The sequence below is a fragment of the Octodon degus genome, unplaced genomic scaffold (genome assembly GCF_000260255.1).
Source record: "Octodon degus isolate 3935 unplaced genomic scaffold, OctDeg1.0 scaffold00297, whole genome shotgun sequence".
In the NCBI taxonomy this organism is placed as follows: Eukaryota; Metazoa; Chordata; class Mammalia; order Rodentia; family Octodontidae; genus Octodon; species Octodon degus.
Genome location: NW_004524873.1, coordinates 1325747 through 1339470, shown reverse-complemented (window position 1 = coordinate 1339470; position 13724 = coordinate 1325747). Strand labels below are relative to the sequence as shown.

Below are 13724 nucleotides of genomic sequence, written 5' to 3'. Positions count from 1 at the left end.
TTTTTTTATTTGTGTGTGTGTGTGGCCAGCTCAGTCCACCAGGGGGCGGGGCTGGCTGGCATGTGGTGCTGGGGGATTGAACCGTGGTCCCTGTGCTTTTTTGCGAAGCTTATTCTAAGTAGGTGCTTTAGACCATACCTGTCCATTTCTACTTTGACAATTCTAATTATATGAATATAAGTTTCTTGATTTTGGCACAAAGTGAATATTATATGACTGATCTGTAAAGTCTTTCATCTTCATTTCTATTTTGGACAATATTTATTGTTATATTCACTTAAGTTTGTAAATAATTTACTTACAATTTGCAATCTCATGCTATGTATTGATCTCAGAAATATTTCTCTAAAATTCACTCTGTGTACATCTTATATCTTTCACATTTCAATATTTGTCTACAATTTTTAATATGCTATATAATTATTGATTTTTTGGGGGGGCAGAACCAGGGATTGAGCTCAGGCTTATTCTACTGAGCCATTTCCCCGGCCTATTAATTACTGATTTTTAGTAAAGTTTATGAAAAAAGAAAAAGAAAAAAAAGAATACAAAAATGGGGAAACAAAAAACAAATTATTTAGACCAGTGCCTTATACATGTAAATGTTCAATAAATTTTGCATATCATTATTTTAAAAAAGAGGAAAAGCAAAAGAAGTGATAAACCCTTTTTAACCCTGTATTTATCAACAATGTGACAAGCGCTATTCTGTATTTCTAACCTGAGACCAGCCATCCATCAACTCTTCTGTTTTCATAATACTCATAATTTTTTCTTAGTCATCACATCTTTTCTTACATAGTGTAAGTTTCATAGTCAGTCCCATAATCACAGTCTTACAAAGAGTCTTGAGTTTTTTCCCTTATAGTAATTTAGGAAAACCCCTACTCTCATCTTTCTGTGTATACACTTTTATAATAGCTAAAAAGTTACTTGAAAAAATTATACCATCATGCTGTGCAAACTTCAAATCATAATCACAAATTCCAATTGACCATGCAATATCAACAGATGAAATAGTATAGCCCCTAATAAGAGTGGCATTCATAAAGTATCAGTGTCTGTATGAAACAATTCCTCTCCAAAGCCAAAGTACAGTCAAAAATTAATTCAAATGATGTAAAAGCTAAAATACTCAGTTATTACTGATGTAGAGATAAACTCAGAGCTTTGGGGGCTTTCTCATTGCTGCAAAGGGCTGTTTCTCTGGTTCACTCAAAGCAGCATATGACATAGTCTAGAGACGTCATTAAGCTCAATAAAAGGCTAAATCGTTGTACCCAGCTCTGACACCCCCAGGAAGCATGGCTACTGTGTCCACCAAAGTAGGAGGTGTGAGGATCAAAGGCACACTATTCTCCTAGGTAAGGAGATAGGAAACCACCCCTCCCTCAACCCTAAAAGCTCCTTCTGAGGTAAATAAAAAGCATTATGGGGGAAAAGTTAAAACACATTTATCTACAGAATAAAGATTTCAAAATATTGACATAATCCCTACTTTAAAAAATTAAGTCATCTGGCCATTCCTGATTACATTTTAAGGATGTATGCAGATTCAATTTCTATGTATTTATCTAGATACTTCTAGCTTAAAATATAAGCTTTCTTCCCAAGTATTTTAACCACCGACTGTAGTGTGTTATCTCCCAGGTTATCATCCACTGGGGGAGAAAAGGTAGATGTTCAATCAGCAAGTGACAATTATGGCCCTTTCACAGCAGCACTGGAGTGGCTGCTGAACAATCCAGGAACAATTCTAAAAATAAAAGTCATGCATTTTAGTAAACATATCATAACTTTCACAGTTGAAATTTCCTTAGATACTGCACTTTCTTCATAGGGGAATTCTGGTTTTTGTTAATGTTATGGTGACTCAGGACTTGAACTAGCATTCTTCTTTTTCTTCTTCTTACTGTATTTCTTATCTTTTTTCTTTTTTCTGTTGCTTTTTCTCATTCTTCACTGCTTTTCTTCTTTTTTGCTCATACCTCTTCAGTATCTGATTCAGGACTTAGATGATGAAGGTTTATCTTCAAGATACATCTTGCTTCTTTTGTAAGTCCTTTAATGTCCTTTTCTTTCTCAGTTGCATCCTTTGACTTGCTTTTCCTTTTTAAACTATCCTTATGGTCTGACTCAGTTTCTGACAAGGAGTTTTCAGGAGATTTATGTAAACAATTCTTTTTCTTTCTCCTTTTGTTTGTTTCTTTTCCTCATCCTCAGAATCTGAAGAACTGTTAGAAGAATCAGAGCTCGCTGAAGAACATGAATGCCTATAAATTTCTTGTTCTCTCTCTTTTGATGAGCTCTCATTTCCACTTAATAATTTTTCCCTGTGCTTTTCTAGTTCTTTCTTCCAATTTTCGTTCATTTTTTTTCTTCAATTTCAGCCAAAGCCTTAGAGCTTTTCTTTCCTAGTTGCTCTTTCACTTCTTTCCAGGTAGTCCTGGGTCAATTCAAATAATCCTGGATGACTGGCCCTGAAGACTGGATTGGATGTCTTCATCTGGCCATTGTTATTGGATTCATGTAAGCCACCCAATTCTCCCATTTCCCCATGGTGCTTGTGAACAGTAAGACTGTGAAAGGTAGAGCAGGCCAGAGAAGCAGCTGAGAGCAGCCACCCTAGGTCCTTGGCTGCCACTCTGCCCTGTGCTTCTATAGAGGGTAGAGTCATACTCTCTTTGACATATTTTTTAAAAATCAATGTTTACAATAAAACAAAAAAATAACATTCTTCACTTCATTTTCCTCTTAGCTAGTGCTTCTTGTAAACATTTTTTTTTAATGTATTTATTTGATACAGGGTCTCGCTACACAGCTCAGACTCATAGTGATCCTCCTATCTCAGCCTCCCCAGTGCTGGGATTATAGGCATGTGACACCTTTGGGCCAGCATGGCATGTGGTACCAGGGATTGAACCTAGGTCCTTGTGCTTGTGAGGCAGGCACTTAAGACCACCAGGCTTTCTCTCCAGCCCCTAGCTACTGTTTCTTTTGAAAAAAATTCCCTCATTAAAAAAAGTTCCTGTAGTTATCCAAGTTCACCATTTTAGTTTTCCATTTCTCTTATGTTTCTAAACATACTCTAATCATATTTTAGTATACTCCAATCATATTCCAATCATATTCCAATCATGTTTTAATCATACTAATGGCTATTTCAGGGAAACCACTCTTATCAAGCTTATCAATGACTTACTTTAGTCAAGATAATGGTCAACTCACTATTCTCATCTTACTTGATTTTTAAGTAAGAGCCAAGATATTTGACTTCTTCCTTCTTTAAGCATTTTTCCTTCAGAATTCTACACCATCATGCTCATTGGGTTTTCCTATGTTATTTTTTAGGTGATCTCCTTCTATGTGAAATTTTTAACTGCTGGAGTGATCCAGGGCTGTGCTTTATTCTCCATGGTTTATCTACACCCTCTAATACTACATTATGCTATTGGTGACTTCTTCTACATCATAAGAAAATCTATATATCGTGAACTTTACATATTGAGAATTCCAATCTAAACTAACTTGTAAAACAGATTGATGGTTAAAAAGTTACCACCTTGTCTGCATATGGCGAGACAGAATATCTCCATGTGAGTTATGTGAAGTATACACAGGTGCCTACAATTCAATGTAGTCCACCAAGACTCAGGAAATTTGCCTCAGGATGGATAGAATCTTGGAATCTTCATGTGTTTCTCTTGCACAGTACATGAGGAACTCCAAAAGCAGCCTATCCTGGCTTTTAGATACTCAAGTTAGAACTTTCTGGGCTAAAGCACAGAAGTACATCCTACTCTGGGTGGAACCAGAACAGAGCCTGGATTGTTCCAACAGTTCCCTCTATATTACAGGATGTTGCATTCCCCAGCACATTTTAGGTACTCTGAAGGATAAAAGTAAGAAAGAAGACAAACTGGATTGGACCAAAGATTCCCAGAGAACTGTTATGCACAGCTGTGCTAAAGATTAATGTAACCACTTTTCTTCTTAATGCCTTCATTAGATGCCTAAAAATGGACAAAGTGGAGCTACTGACTCAGGACAAAAACTGGCTTCTCCAAGAGCCTTTACCTTAAGAAATGGAACTACCATCTAATTGGCAACTTGGGTAAAAAACATAGAATAAATTATTTATTCTTTATGTTTGCAGCTCCCTCACTTCTCAAATAATCTCAATTTTAAGTACTTCTCACATCTCCACTACTAGAACCCTAGTGGAAGCTATTATCACTTTCTGTCTAGTGTCTAGATTCACTTTGTATTCCAGATTCTGGATCACTAGAATAGCTGCTTGACTGATTTTCCTATCTCTACTCTTGACTCCCATCCCCATCCTCTCCATCCTTCAGAAAATCAGATATATTTTCTTTCTTTGTTTCCTCCCTTAATTCTCTTCTCTCTTTTCAGTAGTAGGATTGAACCCAGGACCTTAAGCTGTACTATACTTGTCCCTTTTTAAAAATTTTGAGTCAGGGTCTCAGTAAGTTGCCCAGGCTATGCTCAGACTTATAATCTTCCTACCTCAGCCTCCCAGAATGGTGGGATTATAGGCATACACCACAATTTCTGAATTGTATTTCTCAAGTATGAAGCAGGTTATGTTATTCCTTTTCTTAAAATGAAGTGGCATCTTAAAAGTGTCCAGTGGCTTGCCATATCAACAACTGGTAATTTTGAACTACTATATCAATATACCATAGACTAAGTGACTTTAAATAAATAAATAACATTTATTTTTCATAACTCTGGAAGCTAAGCACCCTAAGAACACAACACCAGCAGATTCAGTGTCTAAGGAGGATAATCCCTTCTGAGTTCAAAGGTAACCATCTTCTCTCTGTGTTCTCAAATAGTGGAAAGGGCAAAGAAGATTTTGTGGATGTCTTTAAAAATGTCACTAACCCCTCATGACCTAATGACTTCCCAAATGTTCCACCTCACAATACCATTATGAAGGAGAGTAGGTTTCAACATATGAATGAGGAGGGGTTACACACATTCGGTCTATTGTAGCCATAATACACATAAGTAAATAAATTCCACATTATGGTGGAATTACAGTCTTATATATTTCAAAAACTGCTTACTTCTGGGATCTCCTTTTACCAGTTATAATATTCTAATTTTCTTGTCCTTAAATGTATGAAGTTCATTCCTGAGTCAAGCATTCAACCTTTGCTTGAAAGGAATTTCCCCTGTATCTCTGCAGTTATTGCATCTCAAAACTCAGGTCTCAGCTCAAATGTCTACTTCTTCACAAACTAGCTTCTCTAACCATCTTAGAAGATAGCACTCTATTCCCAAAATTTCACACCATATTATATTATTGTGTTCTCTATGATTGTCAATACCAGATATTAATTTATATTTAAAATATTATAACATATTTAATAGTTTTATTGCTATGCCCTCTTTACCTGTCTGAGAAATCACTGGGGGGTATTTCTGTCTTATTAGTAACTGTGTCTTTACTATCTAAACAGCATTTGATATATAATATATGCCAAGTAAATGTTAATAAATGAATTAACCCTCCCAAAGAAGCTATCCTTTCCTAGTCTGGTCTTGAAAGAAATAAAAAATGGTACTTTATTTATTTTTATTTTTTATTTTTTTTAAATAGTCTTTTATTCCATACATTTAAAAGTAATTTTATATTCAGTATATCGTTACAACTTTAAGCAGTCCTCATAGAGATGAAAAAAAATTTATAATAAAATAAATATTTATAATGTTAGTACATTTTAAGGCTTCATTATCTTTATATATTTTGTATATCATTCATAGCGACTGTGAATTTTCCTTAGTAAACTAAATTCTGTAATAAAATATCAATTTGTGGGGCTGGGGAGATAGCTCAGTAGAATAAGCGCTTGCCTGGCAAGCACAAGGGCCTGAGTTCAATCCCCCATTCTGAAAAAAAAAAAAAAAAAGAAGAAGAAGAAGAAGCTATTTCAGGATATAAACTTTTAAAAAATATATCAATTTGTAAATTCCTTAGACATATGTTATGAATAAATGTGAAGAGTCTTTAATTAATAAAGCACTGTACCTTCTTAAGAACAACTCTAAAGTAATTTTTAAAACATTTTGTGGGCTGGGGCATAGCTTAAAGTAGAGTGCTGGCCTAGTATATCCAAGGATTAAATCTCCTATACCATAAAAAACAAAACAAAAACAATGGGCAAAGAGACAACTCATTGGTGACAGTGTTCTTATATCAGACAAGGGCAGATGTGATGACAATCCATTGTTCATCCTAGCTTCATACATGGGTTGGTGGCCAGATAATCTTTTCTCTCACAGGATGGAAAACACAGAAGAAATGGACAGATTCCTAGATACATATAACCAAAGCTGAATCAAGAAGATATAAAAATTCTGAATAACCCAATATATCAGTTAATGAAATTGAAAATGTAGTAGTAATAATAATAATAAAAACCTACCAACAAATAAAAGCCCAGGTCCTGATGGATTTATAGCTAAATTGTACAAGAAATTTAGTGAAGATCTAATGCCAACTCTACTCAAACTCTTCTGTGAAATTCCAAAACTGGAGGGAAGTATTATTCTGATACCAAAACCAGAGAAGGACCCAACCATAGAAGAGGACTACAGGCCAATCTCCCTGATGAACATAGATGTAAAAATCCTCAATAAAATACTAGCAAACAGAATACATCAAATCATCAAGAAGATTATACATCATGACTAAAATAGGTTTCATCCTAGGAGGCTGATAAAATGTTGAGCTGTGCATTGAAGGACCAGATTTATGACATATTCCAAAAACTCAACAACATGCAGGTAACTTTGTTGTCAGCTACAGTGCCTTCTGGTGTGCTAGATGTGACCACGAAGTTTATGATGGACTCAACTGAGATTCTTGTCAGGAAGGAAAAGTTGACCCTCAAGGGTATATGTCAATTCTATGTTAATATGGAACAACAGGAATGAAAACTGGACATGTGGTATGATTTTGATGAAATTCTGACCATCATCCAGGTAGTCATCTTCATTAACAGCCAGAGGAAGGCTTATTGACTACAAAATGCATGCCAGAAACTTTGCTGTCTCTGCCATGCATGGAGATATGGATTGCATGGAATGAGATGGTATCATCAGGAAGTTCTGGTTTGGCTCTATCAGAGTATTTATTACCACTGACTTGCTGGCCAGAGGCATTATTGTGTGTCAGGTTTCCTTAATCATCAATTCTGATCTTCCCACAAAAAGGGAAAACTAGGCATAAACGATTGGTCACAGTAGGCATTTTGTCTATAAGGCTATTAACTTGGTGACATAGGACAAGAAGACTCTTCAAGACAAGGAATTTCTACAACACCTCCACTGAAGAGATGCTCCTTAGTGACTCTGTCCTCATCTTTCAGGGAGTGTCCTGCTGCTTCTCCAGCCAGAGTTCAACTGTAAGGGGTGAGGACTGCTGGATGGGGAGACAAGGGAGCCAAAAGATGGATATCTTGTCCATTTTTTTCTTTGAATAAATGTCATTTTTTGGATCAAAAAACCCAAACACACATTTGACAAATAAAAACAAAACATACCTCTTGTCCATGGCCTTCTATATTTATCATCAGTAACTTCTGTATAATTTTCATCCTGGTTGAAACATGAAGGGCTTTGAAGTAATAAAGCATCTTGCTTTTTTCTAACTATATTCTATATGAGAAAGGAAGATTATAAAATCTTTTAACATATATTGTTTATTCATCCAGTAGAAAAGTATAAAAATGAGGTATATAAAGTAAATTCATATTAATACGATGAGCTGTAAAAGGCTCAAGTCAATAACTTCTGAGGATAACCCACTAATATTATAGACTGCTAGACAGTGTTAGATAGTTTAGTTGAATTCAAACACTTATAGTATTTAGATGCCAATAGAATATTCACCTCTGACAGGACAAAAAAATAAATAAATAAATATAAATTTTTTAAAAAGATACAAGGGAAAGATCATTTTGTATTTGTATATACAAAATAGGATAAATTTATAGCTACTTTTGCTTAACTCAATGAGAAGAAAGAGGTGTACTAACAGTGTTTGGACAGAATATCCTGTCTGCTTCTTGTACTATGGATAACCACTAAGAAGATAACAATGTACAGTGTATTGACTATCAAAACTTCCCTATTAATCAGCTGTGAAACTGTCTCATATTTATTTCTCAATAAAAAAGAGAAAAAAAACATATATTGTTTATTAATGTCCAGAATATTAAAAATTCTATTTTTTAAACTTCTAGAAATTTTCTTTAAAATTAATATATGCTTATTACATAATATCTAATAAGACATAACCATATAATTGAGAAAATCACATTCCCTAGAAATTATTAGTAATAGTTTGATATATTATCCTATAGATTCTTTTTCTAAATTAGACTTAAATGTGTGTTCAACCAAAAGCCTCATGGACTTCAGGGGCTTTCAGGGGTGGCTGGATCTAGGATATTGAAGTTAAATGTGTGTGATAATTAAATTGGGTTAGCATAGTTCTGGGTGTGGATAATGGAAGGCTCACACTGGGTGTGAGTAGTGCCACCCAAAAGGCTTGTAGTGCAGATGGATAAAAGACAAAGGGAAGCTAACTTGCTTGCTCTCTCTTGCCTGCCCTACCATGGACAGTTTTTCCTTTTTCATGCCCCTCTGCCATACCACCCTGCCTTAGAACTGGATGACTATGGGCTGAAATCTCTACAACCTGTGAGCTAAAATAAACCTTTCCTTCTTTAACTTGTGGGTGTCAGGCATTTTTCCTGAGCAATATGAAAAAAGTAACTGAGACATATACCCTTTAACACTATGTTTTTTCCACTAATTAGGATGTTATAGTTTATGTCTACATGTCCTCCAGAGCTTCATATGGTCATAGAGGTTTTTCAGAAGTGGCTGAATCTAAAGTGAATGATTGATTCATAGTACATTGCTGGTATTAAGGATGGGTCATGGCTAGATCAGTCCACTATTTGAACTGACACCATCTTAGTCCTTGTAGACTGAATACTATTTAAGGGATAGAAAGAGGCTTGAGTGTTCTCACTACTTTTGCTGTCTTCTGTTACAATGAAGTATTGCTTCTCTGCCATGTGCCACCCTGCCTTGGAGTCAGCCAATTATGGACTGAAACCTCTACGAACTGGGAGCTAAATAAACCTTTCGTCCTTTGACTTTGGCTGCTGGGTATTTTATCACAGTAATTAAAAAAAATAGAGCATAATGTAGCTATCTTGATTTTTTTCCATACCTTTCCATTATTTTACTTGTTATAACCAGAAATTATGTTTTTTTATTTTTAATTTTTTCATACCAGGGATTGAACTGAGGACCTTGTGCACGCTAGACAGGCACTTATCCTACTCAGCCAACTCCCTGACCCTTATGTTTATAATTTTAAAAAATATATCTAATGAAGAAAACTACTCCTTTAAAGTGATATGAGAGGGGTGGGGGGGAATTACCCGCTCACCCCCCTCCTGTCCCTCTCTCGGGACAGGAGCTTTCTTTCTCTCAATAAATATATTCTGCTCAAAAAATAAAAATAAAAAAAATAGTGATATGAAATCAGTTGTACAAATTAGTGAAAGTTGAAATTTAGCTTTTACTTTCCTACCATAACTTCTGTTACTTTAACTCCCCCCCCAAATAGACAAATTGCTTCTCAACTCCCCAGTCCCTTAACATTTAGTGGTCACTCCCTTATCAATAGCACCACTTGAAGTGTTTCTCTGAAAATGCCCTTCTTTTTTTCTCTTGCTACCAAAATTCTCATCTTTCAAGGGCAAGAACCTCTTCTATGAAGCCTTCCCTAGAGACTCTAACTTCCAACAGATTTCATTATTTCACATATTTGAACAAATGACAGTTTCTTGTATTTTTTCTGAGGTTTTATGTTTGCAGAAGGCTAAACCTGTTAAAAAAGAGACTATCATTATCTAAGAATAGGTGTAAGAGTAAGTGCAAAACTAAGCATAATTTATAGAAAATGAGGATCAGGTCTGGCGAGATGGCTCAGCAATCTAAAGTGCTTGCTAAGGCAAGATTAGACAGATGCAGGGGACTACGGTTCGATCCCGGGCACCACATGCCATGCCAGCTCTACCCTCAGGGTGGGCTGAGCCAGCCTAAGGAAAAAAAAAAAAAGAAGGAAATGAAGACCAGGGATGGGAAGACAGCTCAGTGGCCTAAGCACCTGCCTTGGCAAGTGTAAGGATCTGGGTTCTATCTCTGGTGCTGCATGCTGTGCCAGCCCTGGAACCCCAGGTGCATCATGCTGGCCACCAAAACTCGGTGTGGTAGTACATGCCTATAATCCCAGTGCTGGGGAAGCTGAGAAAGGAGGATCACTATGAGTCTGAGCCATGTGGTGAGACTCTACAATAAATAAATAAACAAATAAATAAATAAATAAACAAATAATTAAAATGAGGGCCAAAGATTCTAAGAAGTAAGAAAAACACTGGGTCAGCCTTTTATTTAAAAACAATAGTTATAAAGATGAGTTTTTTAGTTTATTGGTTGGTTTGTTTTGGTTTGTTGTCTTGGTTTTTTTCCTTGAATTTTTTTTTTCCTTGAATTTTTTTTATTGGTACATTTTATATATACATAGTGATAGCATTCATCATAGGGGAATTGTACCTTGCTTCAAACAATAGTTTCAAGCATTTTTAAAGATTTAAAATTTCTGAACTTAGTTCAACTCATAATACATTTCCAAGAAAAATGAACCTTTTGCAAAAACATGTTGTCTGTCTTTGATTTTTCATTTTATTTTATTATTTATTTATTTTTATTTAACTTAGGACCCTGTACTTGCCAGGCAAGCGCTTATTATACTGAGCTATCTCCCCACCCTTCATTGTCTGTCTTTGTGATAGGGTTTTACTATGTAGTGCTGGCTGGCCTTGAACTCACTATATAGCCCCGGCTGATCTTGAACTCAGAATCCTCCTGACTGAGCTTGTTGAGTGCAGGTATTACAGGTGTGTGCCACCATACCCAGCCCTTTCCTGTAAAATGTAATACAGTTTTAGTTTTACTTAAGTAATTTTTTTGTCCCATTGATGTGATTCATGTTATAAAGCAAATGGAAAACTGCCTCATAAGCAATGAATTGCTGTATTTGTCCAGTACATTTATCAACAATGTGTTTGGGTTTGAATATCACCTCCAACATTTGTACAAGCTATTTAACTTCTCTGGAAAGTTATTTCATAATCTGTAATATTATAAAATCTGTAGAATAATAATGCATCTGAACAAAGCATCTGGCCCAACATAAGTGGCCAATACATGGTGCTACTGCTATTACAAAGATAAAGACTACTTTTTCCCAACTCCTTTCAAGTAAGATTGTTTTAGATTGTTAATAAAGACACTCCAAACTTGTCAAGTTTCATGTTTACCTCTGATAGCTTCAAATTCATTTACATTATTTACTTGTTCGAATAATTTCCCCCAAAAGTGGAAATTTTAAGGTAAATTAAAAGAGGGAAGTAATTTTAAATTAATTTGAAATCACAGTGAGGATTAACCTAAGGATTACTGTAAATTATCTTATATGCAAATAAAACTTTAGAATATAATTACTAAGTACATAGTAGGCCATAATACTGTACCTCATATAAATAATCTTTTGCATAATATTTGAATGCTGAAAACATAATCTGATTTCTTTGAAAGTGGTACAAATTTCAACACCTGGAAATAGAAGCATTAAATGTTGGTAAAGTAGCAAAATCAAGAGTATAAAGTCTCTTATAATCACAAAACTTTACTCGTTTTTAAAAAGGTTCTGAATCAAAAGAGTTAAGTATAAGGTAACATTTATTGCTGTGATTTTAAACCTGACGATAATGGGTATTGTTATAAAATTGTATAGTTTTTATATTGTTTAATCAATATAAATGTTAGTTGGTGGTTTGAAATATATTTAATGTGATCATTCTGTGGCAAAAGATCCAAAGAGTTCCAGAGAGCAAAGTAATTTCTCAAGTGGTCTTAAAAATCATATAACCAAGGATAGAATTCTGCTGAAGCAGGAGAGTTAGAGTTGGAAAATTATTTCACTTCTCTTGTTTAGGAGATAAAAATCTGGAAGTTAAAATTCTGGAATAGCTTGCTCATTTAGAATAAAACAACTATGGGATATGGTAAAACGACTAAGTCAAAATATCATTATGGGGATATGAACAAATCCATTGGATGAAGCAAGAAGTAAAATTTAGAATGCTGAATTAGTCCAAGCAGTTTTCATTTAATGAGAACTCAATAAATTACAACTTAAGAATTACTTTAGAATAGAGTCCAATTTATCAAAGTTATCTAAAATTATCTTGAGGAATTCAAAGGTAAGCCAAATGTTTTTATACAGTAGTTTAGTAAATTTTTCAATGAAATATGATTTTTTAATCCAAATGATCTTTTCCTGTTTTATTTTAAATTTGTCTGAAGTTTATTTCTTTATCTGTAGAGAAAGTATTGAAGCAAAATTTAGCCACAATCTTCCTCTATTTTCAGTTAATGATCTTAGGATTTAAAAAACTAACAGCAAACTTTTAAAATAGTTCTCAACATACTTATTTTGATTGATGATTCAGAGGAATGTTTTGATATTATAATAAGCTTTTCAATCAAACTCACCTCAATGATTTATACAAACTTTAAATATCAGGTTCTGTGGTAGAATTGAATGTGGTGCCAATATATAGCATAATCTTCACTCTCTTAAACAACACTAACAGGGCATTATTAACTCATGAAGACTTTTCTAAAAATATTTCCAATCATTGCATCTTTATGCCTTTTCCCCACTAGTGTGCTGCTGACCTTTGAAGCAAATATTTATTCTGGAATTTCAATTTCCTGTTATTATACTTTCCCTAAAATTTGATTGTGTCTCACTCTAGAAGTCATTTTATTTATTTTTTTAAATGTTTTATTTATTTATTTATTTGGTACATGGTCTCGCTATGTAGCTCAGGCTTGTAGTGATCCTCCTGTTTCAATCTCCCCAGCGCTGGGATTAGAAGTGTTCACCACCAGCCCAGTTTCTGTGGGCCAGCCTGGTGAGCCTGGGGTTCCAGGGCTGGTGCTGCATGTAGTATGGTTGGGGGGGGACCTGGGTCCTTGAGCTTGGCAGGCAGGTGCTTAGGCTGATGAGCTATCTCCCCAGCCCCTACAAGTCATTCTAAGAAATTAACAAGTAGAACTCTACTAGGTTAGCCATTCCGTTTATGATCAGCATTTAGCTTAAATTTTCCTTTCTTAGGAAACCTACGCTTCAGATTCATCATCTCTTATGAGTCACTTTTGCATTGAAGTGTATCACTGAAATTCAAGCTAAATATGTAGTGTTTAAATTGCTATATGTATGCTATATGTTACATTCATTCTTGCAGCTTCATTTTTAAAGTGTACTTCATTCAATTACAGATACCTGAGCCCATATTATAGGAGTTGGTGCGTGGAAAGAAAGAAAAACAGGCCTTATTTCCAAAATCAAAGACATAGTGGAAACAAGCAAAATAACACAGGCATTGTATTTTTTATATGATAAAATTTTGAATTGTAGTGACTTCGCACTGTTTCCCCTTAACTGTCTCCATGATTTTATTTCCCTTGTGCCATGTCCTGTTGGGTCTCTACCTAGCCAAAATGGAAATTCACACAATAATTTGGACAAGGCTGTTAAA

At 34.9% G+C, this 13724-nt stretch overlaps 1 pseudogene; it reads left to right on the top strand.

Annotated features, from left to right (window-relative positions):
- The first annotated feature begins 3670 nt into the window (after positions 1-3670).
- Positions 3671-8945, top strand: LOC101573595 (annotated as a pseudogene).
- Positions 8946-13724: the final 4779 nt, after the last annotated feature.